Below are 17,661 nucleotides of genomic sequence, written 5' to 3'. Positions count from 1 at the left end.
TGCTCGCCTAATAATGATGACTAGGCAATGTTTAACGGCTTTAGCTTTCTTTGGTTATTGTTTGTCAAAACTTGTGAACAAGATACTTCTATGCGCTCGTTGTTACCCTACAAGTAAATATGTAACCCATAGACTTGCAGGCTATCGCACCTTTTTGCTCTTATAGTTTTACGGAAACTCCATTGTATCATTATTAAATTAAGCCTGCGACAATACTGCATATTGGCATACATTTGCAGAGCACATAAGACTGGAACCTGACCAGATGGGTTAGATTGTACTCTGATGTATTATTGTATGGCATATCGATAAGAGTATATACCAGCCTGGTAGAAACCTTAATATGGTTAACGATATCGATAAGACTATAGACCAGTCCGGTAGAAACCTTAATATGGTTAACGATCTTATTCCATTGTAAGTTGAAGGGAACTGTTTCATCGACTATTTTACAAAGTTAGACCAGTTATAGGTAGAAGAAATGTTCAATGTCGTTAGAAATGGTAGATTTACCTGCTCACCTAAGCCTGAATTCTTCGGTGGGAATTTCATCACAAGGTGTTGAAGTTTTAACACCGCAACAATTCTGTTAGAAATTTTCTTATTAAACGGACTCAGCTCAACATGGTAAATACAAAACTCAGCTGCTCTGACGAGAAAATGAGTACAAATGTTGGAACTGGAATGTTCAGGGGCGGGCGTCCGATCGGACGCCGCCTTGCTGGGCCTGCGCGGGTCACCAAGCCTGCCTCCTCCTCTTTACGTCTTCAATATCTCTCTTAAAAATATCTACCCACTTTTCTCGCCCATCCCTATGCTTCACGGTGTCGTGGGACCATTATCCACTCCACTCCGCATTTGTCATCGCAGCTATCTTCTTGCATGCGCTCCACCCTATGCTGTTCGCTTCTCGCTCCTACCCGTCGCACGTGCCTGCCCCGCGCCTCTCACTCCTTGCTCCTGCTATCCTACCCGCTGCGTGCCCAGAGGCAGAGCCACCACTAGGGCGAGCTAGGGCAGCCGCCCTAGGTCCCTATGGCCGGGCACCCCTTCCACACCCCCGGAGTAGGCGCTGGTGAGGCCGAGGAGGCGACGAACCAAGGTTGAAGAGTCAGTGGCGCAGCTCCTGTTTAGTTCGAGACGAGGCGGAGATGGAGAGCGTCATGGGCCTGGGTGCCTGACCGCCTGAGACTAGGCCGCGGCCCAACAGAAACCAGCACACGCCAGGCGACCTTAGGGCAGGCGGCACCTCTCGCCCACTTCAGCTCTTCCGCGCGACCAGACGAAGCGCCATCGTGGCCTCCAGGCTTGCGCTCACAATCCCGCGGCCACCGATTCGGCGCCGATGCGCCGGCGGCTCCCCGCCTTCCCCCGGTGGCCCGGCCCTGCTGCGGTGCCGCCTCGGTCGCTTGGAGCTTTCACAGTTCCGCCGGCCGTCCGCCCCGCCCCCGCGGCTAGGCGCCTCGGCGGCCGCCGGCCATCACTGGCCTAGCTCCCGCTCTGGCCGTTTGGCACTCCGACGCTCCCTGCCTGCAGCCGGTTGCAGCCTGCTGCGGCCTGCTGTGCCGCCTGCCCCCAGCCAGCAACACGCCAGCCCCTAGCTCCAGCTGAACAGCCCCTAATTGACTTGTCTTCGACATTGACAGTGTATTTCTCCATTGAAACATGGATTATTCATAACTCCACTATTAAAAATTTAAAAGGTAACATCTCGATCTGCAACTTTTGTCCTTAACATACATGCTGCCATTGGTTAGACAAAATTTTATAGTATGAGTTCGCAGGTGATTTTCCACGCTGGATTTGTCACTGCGCGCGCCCGACGGCGCGGTGGATTCGCCACTACGCGCACCCACCCGCGCCGCTCACTCCTGCCCCGTGGGGCGCGCCGTCCACCTCTGCTGGAGCTCGCGGTGCCGTCACGCACCTTAGGTCAGTCCCCGGCTATAACAGAACCGCTCAATTTATACAAGATTAAGTACAGCGGTCCTCGCTAACACGTTGACACACGCATACTTTCACTTATATAAACCCGATAGTCCGCTGAGTGTCACGAAGGGCCTCGGTAAATCAACATCACAACCAAGATCGTATGATTAAGCAAATACATATCACATACACAGAGTTGCAGCGAAAATATATTACAAATGGGTTCACAAATAATAGTACAAGTTTGGGTTTCAAAACCGATTAGTGAAAACAACATAGCTTTCCAATGATTACATTAATATAAGTTCCAAATACATTGCTAGCATAAGTGACATCCTTGGATAAAAGCATATAGATGAGAAATAAATATAGAGTCACAGAGTCCACCAGCGGTTAGCCACCATCTTCAGCAGCCCGAGAACTTCACCTGTAATATGGTGGGATAAACTCTGAGACTCGAATGTACTCAGCTAGACTTATCCATCATAAACCGGAAATAAAGTGACACCAAGGAGTATGCAAGGCTTTATAGATGGAGCTAGCTTGACAAAATTTTGCATAAAAGCCACTAGTTGAGCTATACATCTTACAATTCGGTAACCAAGTTAATTATAGCTATTCATCTCTAGATTAGCAACTAAACTGTGCTAAATATGTGAAATATCATTTAGTAACAGGCAATAGTAACCATAGCTGGTGCAGTAATGTGAATATCATCATCATAACCATCAAGTTTCCATTAAGTTACTCTACGTTGCCGCTGCCCAGTCAATTTTTCACTATCCGGGAGAGACGACGATTCGAATCGATTCTTACCCAGCTGGGGAATTACTCCTAACACAAACCCAGACATACCTGCACCAAGATAGTCTTAGGTTACCTTTGATACAACTCAGGAACTAAATTCGCGGGCCCGAGCAACGCCGCACTCTCAGGGAATCCACTCTGTCAGGACGTCAATCTACCATCGGACTTACGCCAATGGCTCCCCACACATCCTTACTACCACCAGAGCGTGTACTTTCACTTCCCGGCTTTTGGCCTGAGTTGAGCTACTCGGCTTCGCGGTCGGAACGAGTTATCTGGCCAACTAAGTGATAGGCATGCGTTCAACATGATATGAGGACGTACAGCGAATCAGTCCTTAACCGACACAGACGGGGATAGATCCACACCCAAGACCTCCATGCCTTGTTACTTCTCTATCACAACCATGTCTGGTCTCCTTTTTATTCATCAACACATGTTTATTTTCACGATAACAAATATAGCCAACCATGCTTTGGTATCCACCTATATCTCGCAGGTGACAGGAAATCACCCAACTTCTATCGGTCTAAGCATCGCTAAGCATGCATTCGATCCTGGACCTACATAGGGTTCAAGGTATATTTTTGAATAAGGTAGTTCTATGCATCAAGTGGTTCCAATCAACTCTTATAACCTAATGCATCAAACATAAAGAACTCAAGTGATATTTACAAAAACGTAGGAGGCTTAGAATGCTCTGGGGCTTGCCTGTGATCCAACACTAGGTCAGTGTTTGTTAGATGACACTCGCTTGGCGATCATCTCCCATTCAGACATGTACTCTAGGGGTCCTTCCATCTTTGGGATAGGTTCACCATACACCGTCTTTGGGTTCGGCTTCAACATCACGTCCTTCACATGGTTCATCTAGCGTACCTAGATGAGATGCAAGATACAAGTGCATGAATATGAAAAATGGTAATATAAGATGCATCACATAATAGCATTCAAGGCAAACATAAGATCATGCAAGACATAGACACCTAGAGTTATTTAACTAAACATCACACAACCTATTATAGAGGGATAGAAAGCATATTAGGCATGGCACACAAGTGAACTTAAGTTCAGATATTGCACACATGCATCGATCAAGAACTAACCAACATGTTTAGCCAAACAAGAGCAAGCTAAAGCAATCACCTAGCACATGTATAGAAATCTGGACAGCAGCACAACAGTCACTTGTTTTATCTATAACTAGAGATACAGACATCCAAAGAAGGTAATCCTAGACTTTATAGAAAGCTAATGAAATTGCCTACAATATTGTTATTATCAACAAAAGCTTACTCCAAATCTAACTAGGTTAAACATGCCAATGTTTTAGATCTGCACAGAACTAGGACAGAAAAGTAGTAATAATTTAAAAAAATACATAACTGGAGTTACAGACATCAAACAAGCATGAACCTTAAATTTCTAGAAATCTTATTAGATTATATAAAATATGATTATTATCATCATAAGGTGATTCCACAATTAACAAGGTCAATCAAGCACTATTGAGCACATCTGTCCAGACTTGGACAGATTCTGCCATGCAACTTCACAAGCTTATAATTAGAGCTCTACAACACCAAAAGGGGTGATCCAGGATAATTTAGAAAGATTAAGGAAATCACTATAACTCTTATATTATCACTAAGATATGATTTCATACTTAATTAGGTCAAACAATGCAATTCTTCAAATCTACACAGAGCATGGACCAAACATGACAGATCATTTGTCAAATTCATAACTCCTAAACTATGTGGCCTATGGTCATGAAATTTGAACACAATCAAGATTATGAAATTATCTACAACTTTTGTATTCACTACAACCATAGCAAACATTATTTACACCACAAAAATAATTGCACAAGCAAAACTGCACATGCAGCCCAAACAGCAGTGGTACAATTATAGACAAAAAACTGATAGGAACTTCAGAGAAGCATAACTAGAGTTCTAGACTTTTTAGAAATCTTAGCAAATTCTAAACAACTTTGTTATAAACACCTAGAGCTAATTCTACTATTAAAAAGGCCCCACAGTACCAACAAGGCAACCCTATCTGGGTTTGGGTAGAAACAGCCACAGAAATTTAAGCAACTATAACTAAAAATCTACTTAACAAAAAATTATGCTCTTTAGCTTTTTGAAAATCTTAAGAAAAGTAATACAACTCATTTATTGTCATCAAGGCATGATTCATAACTTAACTGAGTCAATTAATACAAACATGCATGCCTATTCAGAATAGGAGCAAAACAACACATGACATTTGTTATTTTTATAGCACTTAAACTATCAAGCCTAAACTCCTAAAATTTTTACCGCAGCGTACAAATAGAGTCGATAGCCTACCATAAAAGTTCACATTTATTTGAGCACAACAACTGCAGTTATGAAAAAGATAAGACATAACTAGTATTAAAGACCTAACTGCATAAATTGATTTTTACAGCAAAAACTTTAAACAAAATGATGCCATATTATAGATCCATTGCATAGATAATTTCACAAGGATTCGGAAAAATCTTCATTTGCTATTTTTGGATTTTTCTACAATTTACTACGATTTTGCAAAGTTTCATCCAAATTAAATGCATAAAGGAAAAACACAATTGCATCGAGGCCCGTGAGTTTTTCCTGAATCAACCTGTAGTCTGCTGCACTATTCAACTAAGTCATGAGATCTACATTTAGAACCCTCCAAAAGTTTCTATTTACGCGCGAGATCCTTCCCTTCTTCGTCGTCGCACAGAGCAGAGGACTGACGGGGTCGGCCAGCTCCCGACGCGGTGGTGCTCGCTGGTGGCTGCATGCGTGATGGCAAAGGCGAGGGCGTGGCTGGCATGGCGGTGGCCTGACCCATGGGCGGCTAAGGAAGGGGCTAGTCTAGCCAGCGACTACCTATGGTGGCCCGACCATAGTAACCATGACGTAGCGGCGGATGACAACAGCGCTGTGGGAAAAGAGAGGACCGATGCGGCTAGGGTTATGGTGGCACGTGCGTGGCGTGGCTTGGCACTATAGTGGAGGAGGAGAGGGAGCAGCGCCTATAGTAGCAGCGATAGCTTGAGCTTCGCTCGGCGGCATTAATGACGGTCGCGCGCGTGCGGCGCAGAGGGTGAGGGAGAAGGAGCGAGGGAGGCTCGACGTCCACTTCTGGAGGGTGTAGGGATGCGGAGCGGAGCTAGACAAGGACACAACAAGGCAAGGGGCATAGCAGTGGAGGTGGGGCACATGGCATCCATGCACGGCGGCCATGTGACATTTCGTCGAACACCTAGCGGGCAACGACGTGGGGAAGGTGGGACGTGTTTTGGGCCAGATCTGGGCCAAATCACACACTGGGCCCAAAATGAAGTTTGATCTACACAGACTGCTCTACAATTTTCATTTAGGGACCATGGTCATAAGGCAGTGGATTAGCAGTTAATTACACACCAAGATGGCATTGTTAATGCATTGACAGCGATTAACAAACTCTAAAATTGATGGTCAAGACAAGGTTAAACGAGTGCCATCTTTTTGTATACTCTCCTCCAGTAAATTGCCTCCAACTTTTATCTTTCGACCAAATCAAGTTGCTTAACAAAATTTGGAGAACGCGGAATGCCAATGTCGATGCTAGTTAAGTGACAAAGTAAACTTTTGTTGTTTTGTAAACTATTTTTGAAGATCCAAATGAACTTCAAATTTGATGAGACTTGATCTATTGTTTTCACCATGAAAAGTACTTCAACTCATCTTAACTAATCCAATTGAGCTACCACATGAATTTGGACGATAAAATATCATAAAGAAGTTAACTTGCTGCTGTCACTTCAGGGACTTAGAAAATTTTACTGGGAGCCTAAGACAACAGCTGATTCAATCTTCAAGCCTCTGTTTGACTTAGTTCCAAGCAGATCTATCTCATGGTCCAAAAACAAAGTTTGTTCTATACCACTCCAACTTCAAATTTTATTTAAGGTGCAACTCCATGCAAGCACTGTAAGTAATTGATCAACATAGGTCAAAATAGCATCACGGTAAAGCTTAAATTAGAGTTTTAGACCGATTGAGGCATTTTCTTGACTTCTGCTCAACATGAACCCTTCATGACTTTTGTTGTAGAGTTCAATTAGAGTCATGTGGGCAAGGTAGAAAGGTTTGGTCGACATCTCATTTTCCAATTTACTTAATAGTGCAATTCAAGTAAGAATATAACTCATCATTTCATGTGACTTCTTGATTCCAAACTTCATGAAACTTTTCCACTAGTCTAGATGGATGCATGTTGATGTAATGTACATGGAATGAGCATGTTTAACATTACTCTTGCATAATCTTAACAAGGGTCCACATGTAAGTAAGGGTGTGTTGTCCAAGTTTAAGTTGGAGCTCACTCTTGTAGATTTGATCTTGACACCTTCATCACCACTTAACATGTCATGTTTGAGTTCAAACCCATTGCTTAACTGGTGATAAACACCTGGGGTGTTACATAGCTCCCCCCTTATGGAAATCTCGCCCCGAGATTTGGTGCAAAAGACTTTTAAGGGAAGAGAAGCATGTCATCCATTTTCTAACACCAGTGATAGCATTAGGCCACTTAACTTTGGAGTATCAGAGAGGCTAATTTGGTCAAGACACTTTCTGATACTTGCCCTTCGTAGCAAGTTTTGTCTGAAGAATTTCCTTCATTGGCGTCCATGAAGCATTGTTACTTTGGGAGGAATCCAAGACAGCACAACACTTCGTTCACGAGATATGGAGAGTACTATAGAGCATAAACTAATTACCCATAATCTCTATTTCCCTAGTGAATATAGAATGGACCATGTGAACTTTGCACTAGACTGCAAGCTTCTGAAAGCTACTCATTACAATGGTTTCATGTTCATTCACAAAGTTCGAAAAGCAGTTCTCTACCAAAGTAACTTGAGTACAACCTTTCATAAGGGATGAGATCATAGACGGGGTAAGCATCCTCTGAGGTTGTGAGAAACTGAGTAACCAATAGACAATATCTATGCCGGTCATAACCGTTCAATCACTCAGATGCCAACCAATGGAAAACTACATAATGCTCCATGTGAGCAGTTCTCTTTCTCTAATGATAACACTTTATTGTCTGAGTCCATTGAGTGAGCGGTGAATGTGATAGCTGACTCTATTGGCTCGACATTTTTGACGATCATTATTTGAGGGAATCCTTATATCCAAGCGGCAATAATTATCTAGGTTGAATCTGAGGCAACCTCGTGGGTAAAAACTCGTGGAAGGTACCAAGGACAAGTCTGCCTTAGAAAACATTGCTGAAGAAGGATGACAACGAGGTCTAGAGGGCAACAAAGGTTGTAGTTATTCACCATTCGGAGAAATAGGACACTACTAAGTAGGTTGAGCACAATTTGCCTTCATGGTGCAGTGACATAGTAAGTTGGGTTGATTTGCACTATCGCAAAATTAGCCTGGTTGGACCACTTTTGACATTGAGGCCTCCTTTCTACTATCAATCAACAACTCAGAAGCAAAATCTAAACTCTATGATTTGACACTTTTCAAATTGTTTTTGACTCACAAAGGCACACATTGACTTGTAGAACACCTTGACTGCTCCAGCATTGTTGATATGAGAGGGCAAAAGCGAGGCACGAAGGGGTGCAAGGAGTCTTCTCTAGGGCATCTAAAGTATTAACAATCATCACATTGCCAACATGACCTAAACTATAGCACAACCTACTAATATGAGGGATGCAAGTAGTCAGTAGAGAAATCACAGATTCTATACCTCTCGGTAATCAGTTCATATCCTGCAAATTACTGCTCTATTGTGCACAAATTTTGGTAGGCATTTAGTTTTAGTAGTCCTTTAACTATTGACCAAAATTCAGCTCAAACGGACACCGTTTGACTATCCAAACAAATCACCTACCAAAACTGCTTTGTTCTAAAATTTTTGGGACCGAACTATCAAAACATCTCTCAAATTCGATGTTTTACTCAACCAATCCTCAAACTAACTTAAGACATCGAAGTAGCTTAAGCGAGGAATGAGATCACCAAGTTTGGTGTGAATTCAACCATGTTTGAGCCACTAATGCCATGAAATCTCGATAGATTTCCTAGTCTTCTTTTCCTTTGATTTACACATTGGGAAGTGTGTTCGTAGTCTTTAACTATTTTTATGATAGCGGTAGCTTTTTCGCTAAGGATGGAGGCTAGGGTTTTCCTCATATGCTTCCTAGGGAACAACTTCAACCGTTGAAGTAGGCACCAGCTCACGATGCACAAGCATTGGACTAGAGGGGCTATTTTTGTAGGGCACAATGCATACTACATGTAGAGTGACAGTTCTATAAAGATAAGGGAACGTCTTTGATTATCCTTCTGTGCTTCATCTAATAGAATCTAGAGCAATCCTTTGATAGCACCATATACATAACAATGCTGACCAAAACTAGGGACGTGTTTTCTCTAGCTCTTTACTTAGCTAATACAACATCCTACACTATCTGTGTGATTGTCCAAGATGGAATTGACTTGACAACATAAGGCTTGGAGAAGAAAGCAGTACTGGCATCGATGACCGGCTTTGCTGTTTCTTTGCTTAACATTGTTCTGTGAGATCTGGCCTTCATAGTTACCAAAGAGTCATTACCTAGCTAGAAATTAACCTTCCTACTAGTAACTAATCGGTTTTCTCTCAACACAAAAAAGGTTCCAAATCTTTACTCTTAACAATAAGAATTGTGGTCGAAGCATAAACAGATGGTCTCCATTAAAGTCAGCAGAAAGGGGTCACACCAAAGGTCGGTTGATCATCTTACACATAAAGGTCAAGACTTAGACAGAAAGCTTATAAGCACTAGGTGACCTATTATAGGACATAATATCTTGGTCCATTTATCATCCAACTGATAACTTGTCCAACTTTAAGTGTTGTGTGCCCTTTTAATCCAACGGGGATGATATAAGTTGCTCACTAGATGACCGATGTCATTATAGGGACACTCAAGTAGAGTCACTTGTCTACCACCTCTTGTAGTCTATTTGTTCATGTCAGTGACCTGTTCTTCAAAGGTTATCCTTTAGACGACTCTAGAAGGAAGTCCTATTGCATCTGGTTCGACAAACAGATCTTTAGACATGATAAGGAGAGATAACTAAGGAGGAGCTCACATGAAAATGACACATTAGTGTAGTTCTGCAATGGATCATGACTAGAAACCTTGATACCAGCACGTGTCGAGTAGCACAACCTTGTGTGCCGCCCATAGGAGGCTCTCGGTTTTGTCGTGGCACCGTAGATCGCTAATCGTGGCACCATTACTGAACATACAACCCATAAGAATTTTTACGTGACACAAATTTGGTTGCATAGGAGCAAGCACCATGCAAAGGAGGGATAGCAAACAAAGGTAGTCACAAGGTTAGGAGTCAACAAGGAGGTGATCCGAAGATCAAAACATAGCACAAGAGAACATAGCCTAATTGCCGAAGACAACTGAGCAGGAGACTCTTGCTTAATTTCCATATATGCCTTGTGTCCACCAAGGTGATTACCAGATAAAGATTAACATGAGATTTGGTCTTGCCAAGTAGCAACATGAGATCAAGACTGATAAACATCTAGAGACTTGAAAGGGTTGGAGGCAAAATAAATGAGATTCGAGGGACAGAGCCAATGCACTAACTAGGGATTCAGTTGATAAAGCAACGACATGATCTATGAGGAAAATGTTTCGAAGCTAGGGTAGATAGCGATTAGCGTTGCACTAGGTCATCTATAGGAGAAGGAGCAATAAGGTCCAACAAGGATTTTTGAGCAAGGTCCTCCCACATAGGAGCGGGACAACCACGAAACATGCAAGTATTCAAGGGAACTAAGCTTGGGCCTAAGGTCAAGCAAAGGCATGGATAAAGGTCTTTGTAGCGCAATGTTCAAGGGCTAGCAACCACGTGTACAGGCTCAGGCTCTTAAGAGAGAACTTAATTGGAGACAACAACCATGAAATTATCAAAACTTGGATGTTGTTCTAGGATAGCGCTCTTCAACACTCATATGCTTACCGAGGACAAAAGAGGTGAAGCTACGACACCACCTAGATAACGAGCATCCACACATACATCATGGTCTTAAGCAAGCAATTCAAAACACTCTACCCAATTAGCTTAAGCGACTATTACTAAGCACAAAGCTCACACATAACAAGTAGTCACCTACAGCAACACCACTACACATATCATGCAAAACATGGTGGTAAGGTACTGTTATCTTTTTATTTCCTTTTTACTAAGTAGATGGATAACTCTTCAAAACAAGTTTTACTTACATTTAGCAATTTAGTCTTCAAAGGGGTGAAGTTTTTGCTAACTAATAATTTGTCATCTGTTTCCTTTGGAAGCAAACATACAGAGCAAAGCTAATCACACACTATCTTCAAGCATAGCTATTCAAGCGGCATGGAACAAGGCATTTTGCCTAGCTTCACACAGGGAAGATAGTAACATCACATTGATCACAAGTTACTTAGTATTAGAACAAAGTGAGGGAAACATATTTATGCACAAGCACAATCATGATGTATGCTCATTCTATTCGTCCTCACAAAATTGCCAGTCTAAGGCAGCAATCATGTTCTATGTCGGTGGCATAACACGTACTCTCTTGATATATAGCTAGACGTTAGCTACATTCAATCTATGCATTCATGGTTAGCGTACCTACAGGTAAATTCATTGCAGCCTATCCCCACAAGAGATAAATAAGCACACAATGAAAGCAGTAAACTAAGATACTCTTCATATATACATCCCTAGATATATATACTTTGGTATCCATAGCTACCCAACATTGTTATTATTCCCAAAAGCTTACTTCAAAGCTAAACAGGTCAAACATGCCAATGTTTCAGATCTGCACAGAACTAGGACAAAAATGTAGTAGTAATTTCAAAAATACATAACCAGAGTTATAGACATCAAACAAGCATGAACCTTAACTTTCTAGAAATATTATTAAATTATATAAAACATGTTTATTATCATCACAAGATGATTCCACAATTAACAAGGTCAATCAAGCACAATTGAGCACCTCTGTCTAGACTTGGACAGATTCTGCCATACAACTTCACAAGCTTATAACTAGAGCTCTACAACACCAAAAGGGGTGATCTAGGATGATTTGGAAATCTTAAGGAAAGCACTATAACTCTTATATTATCACTAAGACATTATTTCATACTTAATTAGGTCAAACAATGCAATTCTTCAAATCTGCACAGAGCATGGACCAAACATGATAGATCATTTGTCAAATTCATAACTCCTAAACTATCAGGCATATGGTCATGAAATTTGAACACAAGCAAGATTATGAAATTATCTACAACTTTTATATTCACTACAACCATAGCAAATATCATTTACACCACAAAAATAATTGCACAAGAAAAACTGCACATGCAGCCCAAACAACAGTGGTACAATTATAGACAGAAAACTGATAGGAACATTCAGAGAAGCATGACTAGAGTTCTAAACTTTTTAGAAAGCTTAGCAAATTCTAAACAACTTTGTTATAAACACCTAGAGCTAATTCTACTATTAAAAAGGTCCCACAGTACCAACAAGGCAATCCTGTCTGGGTTTGGGCAGAAACTGCCATAGAAATTTAAGCAACTATAACTAAACATCTACTTAACCAAAAATTATGCTCTTTCGCTTTTTGAAAATCTTAAGAAAAGTACTACAACTCATTGATTGTCCTCAAGGCATGATTCATAACTTAACTGAGCCAATTAATACAAATATGTAGGCCTATTCAGAATAGGAGCAAAGCAACATAGAACATTTGTTATTTTTATAGCTCTTAAACTATCAAGCCTAGACTCCTGAAATTTTTACAACAGCATACACATAGCATTAGTAGCCTACCATAAAAAGTTCACATTTATTTGATCAAAACAACTACAGTTATGAAAAAGATAAGACATAACTAGTATTAAAAACCTAGCTGCATAAATTGATTTTTATAGCAAAAACATTAAACTAAATAATGCCATATTATAGATCCATTGCATATATATTTTCACATGGATTCCAAAAGTCCTCATTTACTATTTTTAGATTTTTCTACAATTTACTATAATTTTCCAAAGTTTCATCCAAATTAAATGCATAAAGGAAAAACACAATTGCATCGAGGCCCCTAAGATTTCCTGAATCAACCCGCAGTCTGCTGCACTATTCAACTAAGTCACGAGATATACATTTAGAACCCTCCAAAAGTTTCTATTTACACGCGAGATCCTTCCCTTCTCCTTCGTCGCACAGAGCAGAGGACCGACGGGGTCGGCCAGCTCCCGGCGTGGTGGTGCTCGCTGGTGGCTGCATGCGTGATGGCGAAGGCGAGGGCGTGGCTAGCATGGTGGTGGCCTGACCCACGGGTGGCAAAGGAAGGGGCTGATCTGGCCAGCAACTGCCTGTGGCGGCCTGACCATAGTAACTACGACGTAGCGGCGGATGGCGATGGCGCTGTGGGAAAAGAGAGGACCGGCGTGGCTAGGGTTATGGCGGTGCGTGCGTGGCATGGCTAGGCACTACAGTGGAGGAGGAAAGGGAGCAGCGCCTATAGCAGCAGTGGTAGGTTGAGCTTCACTAGGCGGCGTTAATGGCAGACATGCTCTGGCGCGTGCGTGCAGCGTAGAGGGTGAGGGAGGAGGAGCGAGGGAGGCTCGACGTCCACTTCTAGAGGGCATAGTGGAGGTGGGGCGCGCGGCGTCCATGCACGGTGGCCACATAACATTTCATCAAACACCTAGCGGGCAGCGACGTGGGGAAGGTGGGACGTGTTTTAGGCTAGATCTAGGCCGAATCAAACACTGGGCCCAAAATGAAGTTTGATCTACATGGACTGCTCTACAATTTTCATTTAGGGACCATGTCATTAGGGTAGTGGATTAGCGGTTAATTACACTCCAAGATGGCATTGTCAATGCATTGACAGCGATTAACAAACTCCAAAATTGATGGTCAAGACAAGGTCAAACGAGTGTCATCTTTTTGTATACTCTCCTCCAGTAAATTGCCTCCAACTTTTATCTTTGGACCAAATCAAGTTGCTTAACAAAATTTGGAGAACGCGGAATGCCAATGATGATGTTAGTTAAGTGACAAAGTAGTTTTTTTGTTTTGGAAACTATTTTTAAAGATCCAAATGAACTCCAAATTTGATGAGACTTGATCTATTGTTTTCACCATGAAAAGTACTTGAACTCATCTTAAGGAATCCAATTGAGCTACCACATGAATTTGGACGATAAAATGTCTCAAAGAAGTTAACTTGCTGCTGTCACTTCAGGGACTTGAAAAAATTTACTAGGAGCCTAAGACGACAACTGATTCAATCTTCAAGCCTCTATTTGACTTAGTTCCAAGCTGATCTGGCTCTTGGTCCAAAAATAAAGTTTGTTCTACACCACTCAAACTTCAACTTTTATTTAAGTTGCAACTCCATGCAAGCACTATAAGCGATTGGTCAACATAGGTCAAAATAGCATCACGGTAAAGCTTAAATTAGAGTTTTAGACCGATTGAGGCATTTTATTGACTTTTGCTCAACACGAACCCTTCATGACTTTTGTTGTAGAGTTCAATTAGAGTCATTTGGGCAAGGCAGAAAGGTTTGGTTGACATCTCATATTCCCATTTTACTTAATAGTGCAATTCAAGTAAGAATGTAACTCATCATTTCATGTGACTTCTTGATTCCAAACTTCATGAAACTTTTCCACCAGTCTAGATGGATGCATGTTGATGTAATGTACATGGGATGAGCATGTTTAACATTACTCTTGCATAATCTTAACAAGGGTCCACATGTAAGTAAGGGTGTGTTGTCCAAGTTTAAGTTGGAGCTCACTCTTGTAGATTTGATCTTGACACCTTCATCACCACTTAACATGTCATGTTTGAGTTCAAACCCATTGCTTAACTGGTGACAAACACCTAGGAAGTTACACCGGCCAAGCCAAGGCCACCCATGAGTGTGGGCCATGTTGGTGGTGCTCGCGCCTCGAGGCTAGAATCAACCAGCCCCGACCTCTCGTCCCATATATTGCAAATGTATGTTTCAAGTGTTTTAGATATTGCAGGTGTATGTTGTAGGTGTTTTGTGTGGATGTTGCATATGTTGCAAGTGTTTTAGAGGCATATTGCAAGTGTTTTAGAGGCATGTTACAAGCGTTTGTTCAAAATGTTTCATTTGTTTCTGACTTATGTTGCAAGCATTTTTATCTGGATGTTGCACATGTTTCACACCTATATTGTAAGGGTATGTGGCCATGTTTGCTTGTCTTATGAGCTATACTATTTCATAGAATGAATAGTGTTTTTTCTCTTTCTCTCACAATAAATCAGCGAACAGTTCTTTCAGTCATGGCTTTTCAGCAAAGCGAACATGGCCATGATCGAAATGTTGCAGTTGTTTTAATCTTATGTTGGAATAAGTGTTTTAATGTTGGAATGTGCAAGTGTTTTATCTGAATGTTGCATATGTTTCACACACATGTTGTAATAGTCTGTTCCAAATGTTTCATCTGCTTTAATCGTATGTTGCATCTAAGTGTTTCATGTTTCAAACGTAGAGTCCTGGTGGGCACAACCTAGGCCCCGAGGAATGGGGTGCGGTGAGCCATAGGCTGGTGGTTGGGGCATGCTTGTCCTCATGCTGGCTCTTAGGTCCTGCCCACCCAAAGATAGAGGAAAGGGTTAGGGGAAGGAGAGGTGGGTGTGGCGTTTCCCATGAGCGTGCAGGCATCTAGACTCATGGTCATGGAGAGAGAGGATGGGGCTAGGGGGAAGGAGTGGTAGGCGTGGCCTTTTCGTTGGCGCGTGTGATGAAGGTGACACGGGTGTCTGGACATGGGTTTTGTCCAAATCTCTGGGTGCTAGTATCTCCCATGTTGGAAACATATTCCCTTCGTCTCTTTTTATTTGTCATTCTTAGTGTTTGAGAAGTCAAATGCATTCAACTTTAACCAAATATATACAAGAAAAATATAATGTTTATGGTACATAATTAGTATCATTGATAGATCATTGAATCTATTTTTATAATATATTTATTTGGATATAAACGTTGCCCTTATAGTTTACGAAAACTCCATTGTATCATTAAATTAAACCTGCGACAATACTGCATACTGGCATACATTTTTTTGTGTAATCATATTGGCATACATTTGCAGAGCACATTTGTCGGTGCAAAAAGTGACAAACAAGTAAATATTTATAGTTTTGCTATGCGTTGTGATCGGATGTGGCCTACCACACAATGACATAGGATTTATACTAGTTCAGGCAATGTGCCCTATGTCTAGTTTTAGTCAAAAGGTGACTTTATTCATGAGCCCAGGTACTCGAAGTTTGCTGTGGGGTTACAAACGAGTAGGAATAAGAAGGGGGTGTTAAAGGCCCTGGTCGGACTCTGAACCGAAGGGCCTGAGAGTGATGGGGGCTCTAACGTGCACTAAGTATTAGAGCGTATGCTCGGTGTAGCTTTAGAGTTCTAGAGCTATTGAGCTATTCGAGTTCTTAGGTCCTCGAGTGCTCAAATCATCTAGCTTCTCTTTTTTGAGGAGAGCCAGAGAGCCAGAGAGCCTTTTAGGAGAGAGGTCATCCCCTTTTATAGTCGAAGGGGATGACCTAACAAGTCAGAGAAAGAGAGAGAATGTATATGTGTGCTACCTAGTCTTGTTGCCCACGCTATCGGGTATGACACTGGTCGTCGGCGCCCACAATATTGTTTATGTCCAGATGCATGTGGTAGGCTCTACCGTGTTCGTCTGTTATGGCAAACGTTGATGCCTACAATACTATTTGTGTTCTGACACGTCTGGAAGGTTGCATAGTGCCCATCTAGCATGGCCTGGTGGCACCGTCCTATAGGTGCGCAGGGTATGGCAGGGTACGGTCCTCAGTATTGTGGTTTGACTTGAGCGACTTTCCTTATCTACTTCGCTTGATCCCTGGGCCCTCACCGAGCGGGCGTCCCTGATTGGTCGTTCCTAGTCAGCCCCGACCGTGTCGGTCGGGGAAGAGCCACGAGCAGAGGTCCAGCGTATCCCCAGTCAAAAAAGAAGGTTGGAGTCAAACTATGTCCCCACCTTGGACATGCCTTCTGGTTAAGGATTGGATTGTTCTCCTAGCCTATCATTATGTTTCTAGGCCAGCCTGGGAGATGCGTGTTGTCGCTACACCCTATGTTGGGCTAAGTTTTTATAGGGAAGCGGGTCCATTGGGGACCCTGGGTTAATGAACCTGATAGGAGCCTTTGAGCCCTTTAGGACTTCTGTGAAGTCATGAAGGGGTTGTTTACAATCGTTTCACAAGCGCACCCAGTGGGTGTAAGATCATGGGTCACTGTTGGACAAGATGGAGTGCAAACCCAAGTGTCGAGCATGGCCGAGGGGTCAGGCGGATGGAGTGCCAACCCAAGTGTCAGGCGCCAACCCAAGTGTCGGGCGCAGCCGAGGGGTCGGGCGAGATGGAGCGCCATCCCAAGTGTTGGGCACCAACTCAAGTGTCGGGTGTGGCCGAGGGGTTGGGCGAGATGGAGCACAACCCAAGTGTTGGGTGCCAACCCAAGTGTCGGGTGTGGTCGAGGGGTCAGGCAAGATAGAGCGCTAACCTAAGTGTCGAGCATGGCCAAGGGGTTGGTCTAGTTTCATGCATCACCTCATCCATGGTTTCCTCAACTAGAGGGGTTGAGCTAACGTCGCTTGCCTCTGTGGCTCAAGTGACATGCTCGATGAGCTTAATAACAGGTATGTCTGAGTGGAATCCAGGTTCATCGTTCGTAATGGAGTTGGCATAGCCCTCATGTGGCATTCCACTGCTCCTTAACCCACATTCCAACAGATGCCCGAGCCAT

Source organism: Miscanthus floridulus, chromosome 16, assembly GCF_019320115.1.
Source record: "Miscanthus floridulus cultivar M001 chromosome 16, ASM1932011v1, whole genome shotgun sequence".
In the NCBI taxonomy this organism is placed as follows: Eukaryota; Viridiplantae; Streptophyta; class Magnoliopsida; order Poales; family Poaceae; genus Miscanthus; species Miscanthus floridulus.
The sequence above is the reverse complement of the archived record's forward strand: the minus strand, read 5'-3'. Positions refer to the sequence as shown.